The sequence below is a fragment of the Dreissena polymorpha genome, chromosome 7 (genome assembly GCF_020536995.1).
Source record: "Dreissena polymorpha isolate Duluth1 chromosome 7, UMN_Dpol_1.0, whole genome shotgun sequence".
Lineage (NCBI taxonomy): Eukaryota > Metazoa > Mollusca > Bivalvia > Myida > Dreissenidae > Dreissena > Dreissena polymorpha.
In genome coordinates, this window is record NC_068361.1 from 68,496,014 (window position 1) to 68,516,511 (window position 20,498).

The 20,498-nt window shown below is 34.0% G+C and overlaps 1 long non-coding RNA gene across 1 annotated transcript; it reads right to left on the reverse strand.

The window, feature by feature from the left end:
* Positions 1–1,087: 1,087 nt before the first annotated feature.
* Positions 1,088–19,799, reverse strand: LOC127837142 (uncharacterized). Its single transcript, XR_008029131.1, has 5 exons — positions 19,375–19,799; positions 4,815–4,946; positions 3,609–3,722; positions 1,536–1,618; positions 1,088–1,129 (listed from the first exon to the last, which is right to left on the reverse strand). It is a non-coding gene; the product is annotated as an uncharacterized LOC127837142 (long non-coding RNA).
* Between the last annotated feature and the right edge of the window lie 699 nt (positions 19,800–20,498).

Below are 20,498 nucleotides of genomic sequence, written 5' to 3' on the forward strand. Positions count from 1 at the left end.
GGGGTCATCTGCGCGTCATGATCAATCTACCTAGAGTTTCATGACCTAGGCATATGCTTCGTTGAGTTATCATCCGAAACCGAAATTTTTGAAACTATTTCGGGTCACCGTGACCCTTGACCTTTGACCGGTGACCCCTCAAAATCAATAGGGGTCATCTGCGAGTAATGATCAATCTACCCATGACGTTTTCATGATCCTAGCCGTATGCGTTCTTGAGTTTCATCCGGAACACCATTTTACTATTTTGTGTCACCGTGACCTTGACCTTTGACCTCAAAATCTATAGGGGTCATCTGCGAGTCATGATCAATCTACCCATGAAGTTTCATGATCCTAGGCGTATGCGTTCTTGAGTTATCATCCCGAAACCATTTTACTATTTCGGGTCACTGTGACCTTGACCTTTGACCTAGTGACCTCAAAATCAATAGGGGTCATCTGCAAGTCATGATCAATGTACCTATGAAGTTTCATGATCCTAGCCCAAGCGTTCTTGAGTTATCATCGGAAACCACCTGGTGGACGAACCGACCGACAGACCGACCGCCGACATGTGCAAAGCAAAATACCCCCTCTTCTTCGAAGGGTGGCATAAATATATATTGGCTTGGACAACAGAAAATTGTACTAGAATATATAGTCTACAGTTGGGTCATGTCTTTATCATCAATAGGTGGGCCTTTATTATATGATAATAGAAATACCAAAGGAAATGTTTTGTTTTCCAAAAGCACTTCTAAACGTGTTTTTTTTATGCTTTTCGGTATAAGGTATGAGATGTACACAAAATAACAACACACATATCCCCCACTAAAATATGTTATAAGACCTGCTTACAATTTAAATCAGAAAATCTTCATACTTGCAAGTAAGTTTTTATCCTTTAAATCATCATTAAAATAACTCAGAAACAGAAATGTCTAATTGAGCATATAACTATTTCATAAGGTGTCCAAATCTAAAGGTATTCCTATACTCCCTTTTTTTTTTAATGGGCTACCATAACATGACTCTGTATGGACCACTTTCATAATACAGAATGAACAGTGGCCAATGATCTATCATGGTATAATAACTATTTTACCTTCTTGATGGCCATCTTCGTCTTCAATTGGAAGAGGTAAATCTGTAAAAAATGATTTTTTATTTTAGAAATAACTATTTAGAAAAAAATAACCAGAAGTCACTCTTGATACGACAGGTAAATATTTTCAATACTTCAAGGTTGTTAAAAAGTATTTTGTTGCATTAGCATTTCTTTAAGAGGATAAACAATTTTCAAGGCACATAAAATAGGTTTGCCTATTTTACCACGTAAATTTAGACTTATTGAATTAACGGTGGCCAAAACAAGGGCCCCGCCTTTCAAACAATGTTTACAAATCGTTTGTCTGTTCTCAAGCGCTCTGTTTTGTTCTGAAGAATGATCATTCAGGTCGAATTTACTGACAGCCATAGGAGAGAAAGTACAAAAATTTCTCCATCCCAATTCAGTAAAATGAATTATATTAATAAAATTCTTATAATCAAACCTTCTACTACTATGTCCTTCATCTGCCTTCCCTTCCACTCATTGACTTTAACCATTTTCAACAGCATACAACATCAGGGCAACCTATAAAATTTCAAGAAGACCATATATTCCAGTGTCAACATACTTCCATCATAACAACAGTAGCAATCCATAGTTCCCTGACCTCACTTTTTATTTCAATATCAATATAATTGAACACAAACGTTGCCATATGCTATTTTGTTGACAGCTTGTGAAAGTCTGCACAGTACCATATTTGTAAATTACACAGCCCTACAAATAATATAATCTCAATTATCTGCCACAACACTTAAAGAAACTAGAGCTTTGTCACAGACGTGACCTATACCCCCACGTGCCCCATCCACACAAGAGAATCTAATTAATGGCTATTTTTAAGAATTATTATGCCATTATCATTTATGGCCATTTTGACCTTTGAACTTAAAGCATGACCTTGACCTTGGAGATATCGACATAATTCTTTCCTGCCACACACCATCCATAACGGTGAACACATGATTTTAAAATCTCACAATGAACAACATAGTTATGGCCTTCTTTTACCTTTGAACAAAGTGTGACCTTGACCTTCGAGATATTGACGTAACTCTTTCACGTGACACACAAGTCATATGACAGTGAACAAATGTGCCAATGATTTTTAAATCTCACAATGAACTACATAGTTATGGCCCAGAAAAGCTCATTTATGGCCATTTTTGACATTTGAACTCAAAGTGTGACCTTGACCTTGGAGATATCGACGTAATTCTTTCGCACAACACACCTTCCAATGATGGTGAAATGTTCCAACTGATTTTAAAATCTCAAAAGAACAACACAGTTATTGCCCGGACAAGATGAAATTCTTTGCGCGACACACCCTCCAATGATGGTTAACAAATGTTCCAAATGATTTTAAAATCTCACAATGAATGACAAAAGTTATGGCCCGGACAAGCCATACCCTTGAACTCCAAAAGTGACCTTGATCTAAGTTCTTGGAGATATCGACGCAATTCTTTCGCGCGACACACGGTCCCATGATGGTGAACAAATCAAAACCAAGTCAATTAAAAATCTAACAATAAATGAAATAGTTATGGTCCAGACAAACTTTGTGTTTAAAAGCACTAAGTGACCTTGTGACCTAGTTTTTTTACCAGGCATGACCCATATTCAAAACTTGACCTAGACATCATCTAGATACAACTTGTGACCAAGTTTGGTGAAGATCGGATGAAATTTCGGGACAGACCGACAAAGTGACTTTTATATAGCCCCCATTACACATAGGTAAGTGGGTATAATTACGCTTTATATTAATGCTAGCTTGTGTGATGTACTGCCTTTAGATATTGCATTTTTTGATACCATTTCGGTAAAAGAACTTAATTAATGAAAAGCTGGTCAGTGACCAAAATTCCCATTGAATAAATGAAGAAAAGCCACAATAATATAAAATAGTCAACAATGGCAACAAATTAGCAGACAACACTAAACAGTATGACAATGAGGGCTAAATAGACAAAACAACAATAACATGAACTGGAGAGTTTCCACCTTGGCATGGACATTGGTTGTAGCACAAAACACACTCACAACAAGAGATGTGTTTGTAAGAAACACAATGCCCCTACTGTGCCGCTTTTTTTTATTTGACCTTTGACCTTGAAGGATGACATTGACCTTTCACCACTCAAAATGTGCAGGTCCATGAGATACGCATGTAATCCAAATATCAAGTTGCTGTTTTCAATATTTCAAAAGTTATGATCAAACGTTTAAGTTTTGGTAAAAGTTTTGTACACACACACACACCTTGACACGCACACACATACAAAGAAAGACAAGCCAAAAACAATATACCCCCGTTCATTCGATCCAGGGGGCATAAAAAGCCATTAATGCAAAGCATACTAGTCAAAGTCAACATCAGATATGGTCTTACTGTGGCTGCCTGTTAAATTATTCTTTCTTTTAGCCCTCTTAGTTACAATATAGCATTTAGTTTTTCAAATATCTGTGTATGGAAAATTTAAAAGATTTTTATTAATGAAATATATACCTTTGAGAGTTCCATGGTACTGGAAGACAACTGATAATATTCCTTGTGGGTCTTCACATCATGTCCCAGATGCTTTGCAAGCAATTTTAGTTCACCATGAGTCATGTCAAGAATCTATAAAGCATGTTAATTCTTGATTATATTCACAAATATGCAGTCATCATTCCAGTTTGCTGCCAATTTAACAAATTTGTTTTGCATCTTCTACAGAAAAGATGTACACAAGAAAGCTTTTATCTGTATAGTTGTAGTCATTATGGTGCTCCAAATTCTTGTAATCACACCATGCATTTACAGAGTCAAAAATTTTGTAATGTTTAATTCTGAAAAAGCCAACACGTGGTTTGGTATTTACATGATCCGCCATTTTGAAAATAGCTACTTCCTGTATATATGCCAAAATTTATGTTAAATATAACAATTGGGTCTAACAATTTAAAATCAATTATTGGGTTCTCACAGATAACCATTTTCTGTCATACAAAAGCTGCCAAAATCAAAGGTCTCCATAAAAGTTTTTATTATAATTTATTCACAAATTGATGGCAAGCAAATTCAACATAATTACTTATTTCTGTATAAAAGCCGAAGTATACATGTATGTATGTATGCCATTAAACTGGAAGAGAATGTAGTATAATTGCTGAAAGTCTAAATAAATATTGTGCCATAATAAAGAAACCTTCAGGTCACAATATCTCATCTGTACAGGGATATGAAACAAAGACCATAATTCTTAAATGGCTTAAGCAATCCCATATTTGCACAACTAGACTTTAGAAGTAATTGTGAACGATTGTACCAGTTTGTAAAATAAAAAATACATACATATAAAACAACACAACAATTTCTTGATTTAACAGCAAAGTTTAATATAAAATAACAAATCTATGTATCAAAGACTAAAGTAAACAAAAGGACTGCAATGGTCGCTCAAGGTATATTGACAGCAAGTAAGAAATGCTGAACCAATGATTGGCAAATCGCCATGACAAAGTAACCTTGGAACTTTTGAAGAATGTCTTATATGGTACCAGACAATATTTCTTACAATACTTCTTATATGAGACTCAACAGTATTTCTTATATGGGACCCAACAATATTACTTATATGAGACCCGAAAATTAGTGTAAACATGTTTATTTCTTATATGGGACCCTACGATGTTTATTACTTGTAAGAGGCCCAACAGATAATAGAAATACCATGGGTCAGACTGGCTGGCTCTTCACTTGGCTCCCTCCTATCATGGGTCAGACTGGCTGGCTCTTCACTTGGCTCCCTCCTATCATGGGTCAGACTGCCTGGCTCTTCACTGTCAGCAGTTGACATGGACTCTGAAAGAACCAAAGTGAAACCTGTAGATTGCATATGATCAGCACAGTCAACACTGGCATGTTGTATCATGAGAGGCTCTGACTCCTGTATAGATTCTAGACTGTGGGTGTCTTCAACAGTTGCCTCAATGACTGTAAACATATAATGTCAACAGTGGGGTCTTGTATGTCTATTATCCATTGGTGGGTCTTGCTGAAATCTATAGAAAATATATATTGGCTTGGATAACAGAAGGTTTTGCTATTATGTTTACGTGACATGGTTCAGAAAAAAAGGCCATATGAATGTGACAAAAATAAATTGAGTTTTTAAAATGTTCTTAAAGTTCGTTCTTTTCCTATTCAGATAATGTACACGTTTTATATGATCAAATGAAAACTTGTTCAAACCTATAATTTTGAAGAGATGCTGTGTGAACTCTAAAAATGTTTTTATATCAATGCAACTATTTTGACGATATAATTTTGCAAGAAGTTTTGTCCGTTGTTTACTACTATACATGTAATATGGCCAATTTGTATTGTTACACGTTCTAAATTAAATGAATTAGCATAGTGATTAAATTTGTGTGATGTTTGTCTAAAATAATTTTTAAACGTCGGAAAATAATGCATATCTTCACAACGTCATTTCTCCGTTATTTGACGTTCACACAAAAGGGGCCTTTTTCAGAAACGCGCCACATATATATAAGTATATAGTCAACAGTTGGGCCTTGATATTATTATCCATTGGTGGGTCTTACTGAAATCTACAGAAAAGTATATTGGACATACAACTGAAGTTTTGCTGTTATGTATATCATAAGTTATAGTTTTTTGTTTACAGTGTATATTGGTTCCTCTACCCAAACAGTGCACGTATGACCAAGAAAAATTTGACGAGGAGTAATATGTGCACTGGAGGGGTAGAGGAACCCATATACACTGTGACAAAAACTTATAAACAATTTTATAATACTTCAAATTCTTTAAAACAGCCAAAAAAATCCTTCATTTAACGGACAAAAATCCCTTTTTGCCATTCAAGATGTTAAAGACAATATCCACATGCCGCAACCCTTAATATGATGAGTAATAGAAGGGTGTCGTTTTTACGTACATATTATACGTGTATAAAAATGTATAACAACGGCAAATGCATTTCTGCAAAATATTTGAATGTCTGTGAACATGCCATAATTAGCTTTATGTTGTATTGTGTCATTGTATTCGTTGTGGATTCAGGGCTTTTTTTCCTTCTTTGCGATTGGCCATGGACGGACATTTCACAATTTTGACACGGCCAATTCACAATCCTTTCATGTCCGTGAATATTTACAAAAACGGCCGTTTTAAATCGTGAAAAAACGGACTGTTCGTGCTCAAAACTGTAAAAAGAAGAAGAAGAAGATGTTTAAAGAAAAAGTTAACGCACGCATGGACACACGACGGACACAGGACCATGACATAAGCCCCGCTGGCCAGATGGAGCTAAAAATAAATATATATTTTTTTTTAGGTGGAATTTTTTTGACCAGAAAGGGGAAACAAACAGCCTAGTTCGGCGTCTGTTATAGAAGGTAAAAAACCCGTTTCTAAAATGGGACCCAGCAATACTTCTTATAGGACCCAACAATATTTCTTATATGGTACCTGACAATATTTCTTACAATGCTTATTATACATGGGACCCAACAATGTTTCGTATATGGGACCCAACAATACTTCTAATATAGGACCCAACAATATTTCTTATAATACTTCTTATATGGGACTCAACAGTATTTCTTATATGGGACCCAACAATATTACTTATATGAGACCCGAAAATTAGTGTAAACATGTTTATTTCTTATATGGGACCCTACGATGTTTATTACTTGTAAGAGGCCCAACAATTCTTATTACATGTATTTAGGCAGAAATATTGCAATAATAAAGCTTCAAACAAGGATACATCGTAAACAACCTAATAAATAAATATTCTGCCCATTGGGAATTGGCAAAAATGACTTCGCAAACTGGAAATCTGAAATTGGAAATTCTGCAATCTGGTACAAAGATGGCGAAGATCACAGCTTAATTGCTTTATTCGTCCATTTAACAGATTTTAATGGCATAGAGGTTAAACGACTTTCGACAGCTCATTGGTGTTAATCTGTTGTGTAATGTCAATAAAGGTGTGAAAAACTCGCAAGTCATGTTTATAACATGTATTCCCTATCAGAGCAGTATGTGTAAGAAAAATAAATGAAATAATCCAGGCAATTTGTTTCATGCTTATGCAGTGCAACTGTTAACAGATATTCACTTTCATTTTAACCCATTATCAGAAAGTACCACTCAAAATGTGCAGCTCCATGAAAAACACATACATGCCAAATATGAAGTAGCTTTCTTCAATATAGCAAAAGTGATTGCAAAATGTTAAAGTTGGCAGAAACAGACCAACAGGGGAAAATCCATATGTCCCCCACTATAGTGAATGGGAACATAAAAAATAAAATGGGCTGGGTGGTGGTGGGGGGGGGGGGGAGGGGGGTATAGTGTAAGGGTGTGGTGGTCATTTATAAGGTGGGGGGAGTCTATTGTGGTATGTCAGTTAAGAGTTGTTTTGTCAAATTATCAGTTAAATCTAATCATAAATAAAGATGTTATGGCAATTTTAGCAAAATTAAATAATTTGACCTTGAGAGTCAAGGTCATTCAAAGGTCAAGGTAAAATTCAACTTGCCAGGTACAGTACCCTCATGATAGCATGAAAGTATTTGAAGTTTAGAATCAATAACCTTGATACTTTAGAAGTAAAATGGATCTAAACACAAAATTCACATAACCAAATCTTCAATTTTCTAAGTATAAAGGGCCCATAATTCCGTCAGAATGCCAGTCAGAGTTGCATGACTTTGCCTGCACAGTCCCCTTATGATAGTTAATAAGTGTTGCAAGTATGAAAGCAATAGCTTTGATACTTACGGAATAAAGTGGACCTAAACACAAAACTTAACCAAATTTTCAATTTTCTAAGTATAAAAAGGGCACATAATTCTGTCAAAATGCACGCCAGAGTTATCTAACTTTGCCTGCCCAGTCCCCTCTTGATAGTTAGTAAGTGTACCAAGTTTGAATGCAAAAGCATTGATACTTAATGAGTAAAGTGGACCTAAATCAGGGGGTTTTCAGCACTGTCTGCGCCTCCGGAAAACGGAGGCACTCCCAAAGCAAACGGACCCGATCCCAAACCAAAATATTTAAAAAAAGTCCCAACTTCCAAAAAAAAAATTTTTTTTTTTCTTTAAAGAATGAAGTGTCTTATAACTTGTGTGACTAACCAGTGTTTGTTTTGGTAAAAAATATCTGCTATAAGGTTTTGACTGTTCAGTTCTTATCTCAGAGTGTAACTGTAACTAATAAACAAAAATGCAGTACTTGAATAAACGTTGAACACGCCCAATATTGCATCTGTTTATATAAAGAAGACAAAATAACAAATAAAAACAAATTTATTTGTTAAACTACTGAATTATTTAAGCATGATATATTCACTATTTTTTCCCAAATGAGCTGTTTAATCGAAGCAAAATTTCCCCAAATGGCCAATTGTGTCGATAAAAAATTCCCAATTTGGTCAGACTCCTTTTCCCAAAATAGACAGAAAAACCCCTGTAAATGCAAAACTTAATCGGACGCCTACGCCAAGGTGATGACAATAGCTCATAATTTTTTTTCAAAAAATAGATGAGCTAAAAATGAAAAGATGCAAACTAACATGAAAATTAAATCTTAACAAGCAGGCTGTAATGATACCTTTGAATTTGATTTTGCCATTCACTGGATAATTCAAGTATCATATACATGTTTGCCCTAGGTGGCAGACCATTTAAAGCGGGTATATACGATCTTGTCAAATATTTATTAATTAATATAAAATGTGCAAAAAACTTATTATACATATATTTCAAAATAAACTAAAATACAAGTAAAGAAGAGCATTTGTCGGAAAATGCGAAATAAGCAGAATATTTAAAATTGAAATCGAAAAAGCCTGTACAGCCGAATTCGCCAGCATGTATATCATGCATGTAAGATGTGAATCTAAATTTAGTTTAACGGTTCATTTTAAATTCCTGCAGCGATATTGATTCATACGACACACGAACACTTACTTAAAAGACGAATGCATCGGTTATTGTAGGAAAATATGTACGAATTATCTTCGTCACAATCAGCTTGGTGCGCAAGTTTGCATTTGCTGCATTTTATGAAATTCGTCTTAAATGTATCATTTTTCTTGCATATTGCGTGTTATTATAGCATATTTGTTTCAATATATTACAATTTAACGCATTTAAAAATCGAATATACCCGCTTAAAGTTATGTTGCTTTTTTCCTAAGAGATGTACATGAATATGTGTGCCAACTATCATTTGCATACTTTTGACAGTATTGAAATTATCATAACTATTTATCAGCCTTGAAAAAAACTGACAACCATGATGCGAAGTTGGCCATAAAAACTTATTTTCTTTGAACGTTCTGCTAAATTGTATTTCACAAGATTGGCTTACTCAATAATTAGACAATTTAAACAAGAATATTTACCTACTTACTTCCCAATATTACCATTCAAAGTATCATTACATCCATTAAAAACTGTGAACTAAACATACCATTGGCTTTCTTTTCCTACAAATTATTGCAAAAGTAACTTAATATTGATTTTATAAAAGGTACCAGATAACACAAGACTAAACAAAAGGTCCAACAAGATGTGTTTGTGAAACACAATGTCCCCCTATATGACGTTTGACCTTGAAGGATGACCTTGACCCTTCACCACTCAAAATGTGCAGCTTCATGAGATACACATGCATGCCAAATATGAAGTTGCTATCTTCAATATAGCAAAAGTTATTGCAAAATGTAAAAGTTGGCGCAAACCAACCAGCAGACCAACCAACCAACCAACAGACCAACAGACAGGGCAAAAACAATATGTCCCCCACTACTATAGTGGGGGACATAAAAAAGCCCAATATTGCTCAACAGCTATAATAAAGATTGCTGAACTCTTATTGATTTGTGGGGTTGATTAACTTGGAACATAAGATGAATCTGATAGCTCATTAATTTTTGTAAAAGATGTGATCTCCAAGGAAGGAGCAAATTTTAACCAAAGGGGCATTATTTAAACAATCCTGATAGTGGACCAATTAGAGACGCTAGATACCAAATACAAATGTATAAATGCTCTTTCCTTTTTGTTACAGGGAAAAAATAAGAATGTGGCGTCTCATCAGGATCCAAACTGTTTGCTATTCTAATAATATTCTATGAAAAAAACTCGAAGAAAATGCTAATTTTTGAAATTCAGCAGATGAATTAGAGCAGGAGACACATTTCCCAGCATGCAAAGGGTTAACAGCTGTTTTTGAGGATACAATTATGTTAGCGAAAAGCCATAAGCTGTTTGATGACAAAAGTTATGTTAGTAGTTTGACATCCATTCATGTGTGCTTCTTCATGATAATGGCATCATCTATTTATTAAATATGATGTATATGATATAACTAACCTTCCATGGTAGATCAGACACACTATAGTCATAAAGAAGCTCCTCTCCTGTCTGAATGTCTCTTTGAGCAAATAAGCATAGGTATGGTTTTTGTGTGTTCATTTTCAGCACAAAATAATTGTAGATGTCACTATCTATTAATGTAGGAAAGTCCATTAAGTCACTACTCAAAAATACGTAATAGCCAATATGGCGGCGCCCTTATTATCGATTCTGGGATTGTCTATATTGCGGAGGATACTGGCAGTGGTCAATGTATAGTGATTGAGCATGCCTGTATTTACGTCATCGTCCAAGATGGTGGCAAGCAGAAAAGAAATTACGATGAACGGCAAAATGATAAATAACATTCGAATTAACAACGGATACCATATGGTTATAAGGAAATAATTTAATGGGTGTGTCAATTAACCCTCAAGACTAATTTTGAGATTAAAACAACACATATTTAGTAGAAATCTGCACAGTGAATGTGTGTCACTGAAACCAGTGTTAGAAAATTGCAGTTCAGTCTACTAGCAATACATTTTAATTATATGGGTCTCAACATTAGTCATTAAGTGTAAACATGTCTACTTCTAATAAAGGGCCAGGCCCAACAATTTTCATTACTTATATGGATACCTAAAGTGTTAATTATACATTTAATGTTAATTAAATTATAAGGGACCCTAGAATGTCAACTTGTATCTTTTATGTTGGACCCAACGATGCTTTTTACGTATATGGGACCCAACAATGTTTCTTATATGAGATCAAACAATATTTCTTACAATACTTTTTATATATGGGACCCAACAATGTTTCTTATATGGGACCCAACAATACTTCTTATATAGGACCCAACAATATTTCTTATATAATATGGTACCTGACAATATTTCTTGCAAAATTTCTTAAATATGGGACCCAACAATGTTTCTTATACGGGACCCAACAATACTTCTTATATAGGACCCAGCAATATTTCTTATATGGTACCTGACAATATACCTTATATGGGACCCCACAATATTACTTATATGGGACCCAACAGTATTTCATATATGAGACTCAACAATATGACTTATATGAAATCTGAAAATTAGTGTCAACATGTTTATTTCTTATATGGGACCCTACAATTTTATAACTGATAAGAGGCCCAACAATGTTTATAACATGTATTTTGGCAGAGGAAGAAGTATTGCAATATTGCAATATCATCTGTTTACCACCACTGTTTCCCTTTGAAAGAAAGGAAGTATCTGAAGAGAAGGGGAATGGGAAGCTTGGTATTAGTTTATAGCCGTGTGGATACATAATTATGGCTGAATGTTACTGCTTCTGTTACTGATTATCATAAAAGCTTTAAAGCAACAATCAATATTCCATTAAAAATTTCCTCTGTATTTTGGCAAAGAAATATTAATCTTAGTCTTTTACAGATGACACAGAGGGAAAGTTTTGAAAAAAAATCGGTTAAAAAATAATACAATATAAAGAAGTGAAACTCCAGCTGCTGGAGCAGTATTGAATTTTCATTAAAAACAATTAGTAGGTCCTTTATTTAAGGCAAGTGACCGATTGCCCAAACAGTACAAAACAGCACAATACAGCACAATACAAACCAACATAAACACAAAATATGAATAAAGCTGGGGTCACCGCCTTGGAACGGTCAATGCAAAGCATTGGGGGTTTAAACCTGGTTATAGAGCGCTCAACCTCACACTTGGCCCAGCAATATTCATAATACATTTAAGTGTAAATAAAATTTAACGTCATAGCATTGTTACTCAAGTTAAACAATAATAAAAGGGAATTAAAACGCATTCAATTTAATTGCTATTTAATTACTCAATTGCATTGAAGATACAAGAGTAACAGAATTACAACTTTTTGACGAACGATCAAATAAAACTATTAACAATTGTCAACTACATTCCTTCTTTATAGAAAAGATTTGAGAATACAGAATCATAGAGTTAATATCTCAGATAATCATCGCGCAAATACAGGAAGAAGCAGCAATAATGGGTGTAAAAATTCCATATTACATAGCTTGGTTGTTTATGTGACTGCTAAACAAATTACAAGGCATTTTTCCTGAACAATTCCAGGGAACAGTTAAGCATTTGAAACTTGAAATGTTTTATTTTATTCATAAACCCATGTGGGACAGACAGACACAGTGATTGCAGTATAGCTCCAATCACTTGTGGTAGGGGAAAGCCATATAAAAAGCTACAGCTTTTAAGTGGAGCAAATAATGGTTATTACATGTAATTAACCTTCGGTTTATGACAATTTATTGCAATTTTTCCCCAAAAGTGCCCGTCACATGGTATTTTCCCCTTTTGAAAGGTAAGGCCGTATCCCAGAGTCAATTGTTTGTTTGCTTAAAGGATTTGATGCCCATTTTATTTGTTCAAACATATAAAGGCAAAAACATGTAGTGCCAGCTGAAATTGAAATTAACAAACAAGATTAAATGACTTAAGGTCAAGGCTACAAAGAGGAATCTTAAATGATGCACAGTACCAACTCCAGGGATTTTCTTAACTCTTTCAGTGCTGGAACCGAATTTTGAAGGCCTTTGCAAACAGTTTGGATCCAGATGAGACGCCACAGAATGTGGCGTCTCATCAGGATCCAAACTGTTTGCTATTCTTATAGTATTCTTTGAAAAAATTCAAAGAAAACGCTAATTTGAGAAATTCAGCAGACAACATTTTAGCAGACGACAAATTTCCCAGCATGCAAAGGTTTAAGAACTTGACTTCCACTTGCACAGATCCTAGGCCCAAGCGTTCTTGAGTTATCATCCGGAAACCACCTGGTGGACGGACCGACAGACCGACATGTGCAAAGCAATATACCCCCTCTTCTTTGAAGGGGGGCATAAAAATCAGTTACTTGTTTTATTTCTGCATAAACAAACTGTTGAGTGAAACATCTATCAGACATGAAAATCATGCAAGATTAATACATGGCTCTATATCTAACATAAATGATATTTAAATTTTCATAATATTTAATGATTAATCAAATAACTGTAGAGAATGAAATTTTGAAAGGCCTTATTACTCACTTAATGTCATAAAGACTAGTCACTTTAGGGAGAAGTTCTGCAAAATCTCAAACAGAAGAAGGAATAACGTTGGTCCAGTTCTTTAAGATTAATATTAAATTGTGTTTTGGAAACAGTCAATCTTTAGAAAATTGAAAACAGTTTAGACAAATGATCGTTGTTGGCAATGTTATTGAAACGACCATACTATTGACTGCTAGCCGCTGACAATCGAACTGGACGGGGCTTTATAATCAATAATCGAGGTGACTGCCAACAGCTGTTGTGTTGGAATGTATTTGAAACTCTGACCTTTGGGCAAAAGAATTTGGTTGAATTTAGATTGATCAGGTTTAATGCCTTCTTGAACCCAAATTAAGGTCATTTTGCAAGTGGTCAGGACATGAACCAGCTTTCCTACTTCTTGTGACCAGTATTAGCCAACCACAAGTGACCCACTTCTTCCCAACTTGATTCAGAGGTTGGGGAAGAATGACCTACAAATACAATGTTACAATGTTCGGGAACCAATCTCTATGAAGAAACTTTATCCTACCCCCAGATTCAAACCTAAAAATTGACAGTCTGGCGCTCTATCAACTGAGCCATCAACTCAGCTAGCTGGGCAGGCCCAAAACATTTTGGATTAAAAAAATCAATGCACAGAAAGCAGAAAGCATACTTCATTTTTAGCATATGATCATATAACCGGACATTACCTAACTTTTGGTTCCTAAACATCAGTAAATTACAGACTGCGCATTGCGATAAATAGTTGATATTTTAGATGATATTTAATATATAGCATCTTCAAGGTCTGTTCTTTAAAACGCACTGATTGAGTCGTAATGGGAAAGACTCTTTGTCAAACATTTCGGTATGTTTTGCTGACATTTATATACAATTTTGTTGATTTCTGTCTCGTTTCCAAATCGAGGTTAAACATTGTTCGCGGCCACATGCTAGTATAACTATGTTGGCAAGCAAGAAGTTTAAGCATTAATTTTAAGGCCATTTAGTAGTCCTGCCTGCAAAAGTCCATTTCAGTTTTGATTCGTGTTTAAAGATTTTGCAGCACCTTAAATGAAATAAAGAATAAGGACAATAACAGATCAAGCGTGATAATATGCGTATTGCTAATATATTATATTAAAATATATGAAAATCTTGTTGATTCTTACAATAAATGACATCAATCTTATAGTTTTATTTATGATCCATGTTTAATATCGATGATTATATATGATTCAAATAATTTCATGGTTTTTAACACGCCCATATCTTTCTGATCTATTTAGGATTTTCATCAGATATTTCACACAAGAATACAAGATCACATATAGAAAACAATCAATAACAATAACAAAAACATGAATATTATTTATAACTGGCAATATAACTTGGTCCTTGTAAACAACAAGTTCATGTTTCGACAGTTTAAATAATATGTTAAATGCCCCCCTCCTTGAGTGGTTTTGATCATGTGATCCGTTATAGCTACAACTGATCCGTTAATGCATGAATTCTGCGGCGAAAAAAAGGTAACACAAATACATTTTGGATTTGACAAGGCGGACAGTCGCTCCAACATTATTTTGCCAACCCGGCTAACATCTATAATTAACAGACAATTAAATTTGCCAACTTGTTAACAGAAAGCCAATTTAACATGAGCGGATCAATGTGATTTTAATAAATCAATTTACTTATTAAGAAACTATGTTACAGTTGGTCGATTCTTTAAATGTAATTTAGCAATCTGTGAAAACAATATGTATATATTGTAATGTCAATATTACGCCAATAATTTACTACCAACATGGAACTTCTAACAAACAAACGCAGTCAGTCTGTGCTATGCTTAGAGGGTCACTCGTACTCAAAGAAGCACATGTCTAAGTCAACCATATGATGGTTATGCAGTAAATCGAACATGTCTGTACAGTCGAATTTGCCTGCATGTTGCATTTTATGAATTTCGTCTTCAATGTATAATTTTTCTGGTATAACATTCTATCAATATATAACAATTTAATTCTTTGCTATTATATAAATATAATCGGTGATAAAACGCGTAAGAAAGAAGACGGTGAGCCACTGACAGACACAAAAGACCTTTTGTTTGGATGTTTTTTCGTTTGTGTATTTTGTGTATATATATGTTTATAAATGTCATATAAATGTCATATCATAAAAACAAATGAAATTAAGAACAACATATTTGCGGTTTTTATGTTTATCCCATTCGCAAAATGGCACTTACATGTATTCCAATAAATGTAATGTAGGAAATGTAATGTTTTGAATTGGCTAACTGTCAACAAGTTGGCAAAATTAATTGTCGGTTAATTATAGGTGTAAGTCTTTGATAGGCATATAGAACGTTTTTGCCGTTGAATAAAAATAATGTAGGAGCGACTGTCCGGGTTGACAAAATAATGTAGAAGCGATTGTCCGAGTTGGCAAAATAATATAGGAGCTACTGTCCGCCCTATCAAAACATTGTAGGAGCGAATGTCCGCCCTGTCAAATTTAGCGTTAGCTAAAGAAACTTCAGCGTACAGTTTATATAGTATTGACATATCTGTACGCTGAAGTCAACCCTGTATCGAAAGTCAACCAGAGTGGTGACAGATTTATGTCACGCTATAAATCAAAGACAGTATGTTTTCTTGGATACATTCCTTCATATATTGGTGAATGAATATAAATTACTGCATCGGGGCATATTTTAAGATTCAAATGTTTCAAATGCATCTTACAATAGATGAAAATAACTCTCATCAGCCTGAAAGTCATAATTTTGCACCATTGTCGCTTTGTCATGTGACGAGTTTTCATTTGGATACTTTCGGATCGACCTTGACATTTTTTGCTGGAATTGTAAACATTACTTTCGTTTTCTGAAATCTATTATTTGTGATTAACAAGTTACGTCTGGTGGATTTAAACACTGATTTCAAAGTGAATTTGGTAATTTTGAATATTTTGTACATTGATTTTGTATTTACACTACAATTTGTTTACAAAACAAGCAAGAATAATTATAAAAAAAAAACGGGAAATGTCTTTCTGAATTTGTAAACAATTGAGCACATGGTTTGTTACTAAAAATAGAAATAACATCATATGACCGTGAAATCTCGGGAGATTCGCATTTCAATCATGTGTGTCACGTCACTGTTTTTCTCGATAGACCAGTTGAATGTTATTGTTTACATTCGGGATTTTCCGCGCATGCGCACTGGCTGGTTGGCAAAAAACACTGGTTACAGTAACGTAAAACATGTATACATGTCGTTTGTTTAGTCAATAAAACGATACAAAAATCCGAAATAAACATAAAAACTCTTAAATAATAGTGCAAAAATATAATATTTAGTACCAATAAATGTATTTTCATAAATATAATTACCTCTGTATAAAAATACATATTAATAATATTAATACATCAGACTAAAAACTGGCAATCCAACAAAACAAAACAATAAATATTCTTTCATATTTTTTGTGATTGTAAGATTTTGGTAAATTATATTTCAAAGATAATAACACATACATTAATTTGATTATAATTATAAGTGGTGCAGATATTGTTATTGTTCATAAGCGAACGAAGGTGCAAGAGGGGCATTTAATCAATTATAAAACGAAGCCCTAAAAGCGGAATACATTACAATTAATAAACATTGTAGTAATTTTATTTTACATGGAATGAATTACCGTTTCGTTTCCATCGAATGACAATATCATAAAGTTTAGCATACATATGAAAAACAAGAACTGCATATTAAGCAAATTAAACTGTCTTTGCATGCACTCTCTTTACTGGTGGTAAGGAGTGATAACAATCTAGCATTTTATGATAAATATATCTATATATTAATTTATTTTACGCAAGTATTTTTTACCCTTTTGTTGTTTGCTTGTTTTCATGTCATTTCATACACTACAGAAACGTACAATCTTAACATGAATAGCCGAGTTTACATTTGCCGGTACTCGTTAAATACGTTAATTGTGTAGCAATGAAATTGCACAATATTTTTAATTTATAGTTATTAACACTCTATTATTATGATTAAACAGGCTAATATATACATACACTAATTCCTGTTAATCCATTTCGGACAAATATCTTCATTTTTTAATATGTTCAAATATTTTATTAAAGCAACTGTTTCGTATTTTGGCTTTACAATTTTGCTTAGATGATCGCTCAATATGCCAAGAGATGACATGGAGGTATCATAAATGATGTTTAATGACCAGACACTTGTATGCCACATGTGGTTTATGCAGTGGCCAAGAATAGGTCCCTGGATTTATCACACCATGTGTTCTTTGTAATTGTTTGGACAGTATCCGATCATAACGAGATAATCGCTTTATGATGAACAAAAGTGCAATAAAACACCGGGTTAAAAACGCTGAAACAAAGAGTGTCAAAATTGGTGTGAATAATTAAATAAAAACAATTACATTTATCAAGAGAATTTATTTAATGTGTAACAAGGCAAGTTTTTACAGGCATGTTCAAATCAGTTACTATATGTTGCGTACATAAAGTCGATCTATTTGCTGTTTGTTTACATCCTTATTTTTGTTCGTTCATTAAATTTGTTTTATTCTGAAAAAATTTCAATATCAGAGAATTTTTTATCTAAAAAATGGTCGCGAAGATGTGCCAAGTAGAGATTTTTATGGTAACTGCATACCGTGCTCGTATATTGTGTTCCACTCCAGATTTCGTTTATAGTAAAAACAAATAATAACAACAATATAATCGTTCCAAAAATGCATTTCCTTGCACGCTTATGTTTAATTCAGACATAGTTAGTAAAATTATATTTGATATAGTGCATGATTATCAATAAAAACGATTATTATTTCAACTTTCTCTATAAGCGCTTATATGAATTTCACCTCTTTTTGCCAACCAGTGGGCGGAGTGTAATATTTGCAGGTGCGCGTGACTTCACTCGTCAACTGGTCTATATGTTAGAGCAGAAAAGATAAATGTTAAATGTTTAAGATAGTATTTTGTAAAAAAACATATCAGTTAAATGTGAAAAATGTCAATCTTTCCAATAAAGACATAAAGTAGCTGATTTGGGCCAATAACTGCTTTTACAAGCTGTTTTGGAGCGGTCTTTGTTAACTGTCAACTTTTCGTATATTCCTGGTTGACTTTCCTACTGGGGTTGGTCCATAACTTTAATGTTGCGCCATTCAAAATTCATAGAAAGCGAATTTTAAAGTTATTGAAGCCAGAACTAATTTAGCGTAGGAGCGATTGTTTGTGGGAGCGTTTGTCTGGAAACCTTATCAAACTGATGTAAAAGAAGTCTTAAACCATTTATTGCTTTTCCCCAGAACAACTTTATTACGCTACTGATCCGGTAATAGTAACATGACTGTACCACTAAGGCTAGTCCAACTGTCTTGTGTGGTTAAAGATTCTGTTCTTTTATAATTTATTTCCCCAGTCTAACCATTGCAGTCAGCCTAAAACATATATTGAACTTGTATCGCATGGAAATGATCTGATGCTACAATCATGCTTGCTTTCATGAATGTCACTATATCTGCATTAAATGCAGATTATAGGTTACATTTGTTTGTTTGCGGTAACAAGGTTGTCACCTAAATTCGTGCCACGGCTTTACATGTTTGAAATATGTTTTCATTGTCAGCAAACGTTTCAGAAACTGTGTCCTTATTATTGGTTGCAGTTTCAGTTTAAATTCAGTCATTTGCAGAATAATTTTAATAACCAAAAATATAAATAAACCTAATAAATATTATCGCCACTTACCTTTTTAAGTTTAACCGCGAAAATTGGCAATTTATATTACAGAGTTGTCGGGCGCCGAGTTGTCGTTCGTTGCTATGCTGGTTCCCGGTAAATCACTGCGCCGAGGTTGGTCAATCTCATACGCAGTGGCCTCCCTTATTCTAGAAAAAGACATTAATGATTGGCGAATGCCCAAGGGAAGTAACTGCTGTGTGGAGTTTGACCTAATGTGTGCTAATGGGAGATATAGGCCCGACAATTCGAGTAAAATTACACATGCAAATTTGAATTTAAAAATAGTCATGAGTATGTTAAGCAGCCTTTTTTTAAGTGGGTCTTCAACTGTCGGGTCCAAGTGCCCGATAATCGACTTTGGGACCCGACAATCGACTAAAGACCCAACAATACGGCCGTAAAATGGACGTTTGACCCACCATTTTACCCAATCTGAAAATATATATATATATATATATATATATATATATATATATATATATATATATATATATATATATATATACCCATAGAAAAGCCCCTTAGAGCTATACTAGGAGTTTAATTGTTGAAGTGCATGTTCAGTTTACCAATCAATTGTAAACCTCATATTTTTTAATAAACCAAAATGATACACCACAAAACCTTTTTTATTTTTGAACATTTAACAAAATGATTACACCAATTAAAGTCTAATTAAAGTCTAAATTAGATGCTCATTGTTCTTTTTTGCACTTTTCCGGGCGGACAACTAGATTATAAAATAACTTGCTCGAACCCAACTTTTACTTGCCAGGGGCAAAATGACAACCGTAAATGTTGAGCCCTGCACTGTACATGTATAGACAAATTGTAATAAGAACATTATGTGTTAATTTCAAATAAGATTTATGAATCAGTTTAAAGAAATAAGTGCGCAAATTAAAATAATGGCCCATTTTCAATATTATTTGCAAATATGGTAAGGGTCATAAAACTACTTCCATGTACAAGTAGCATTAAATTACTAGTTTTAGGGAGTTGGCACTTGTCAGGGGCGTAGCTAGCATTTTTTTTAGCTGTAGGCCCGCATATGATACATAAAAACGGCGGTTCCGGGAGTTCTACCCCTGAAATTTTTTAAATCCTATAACGCCTGTGGTGAGATTTAA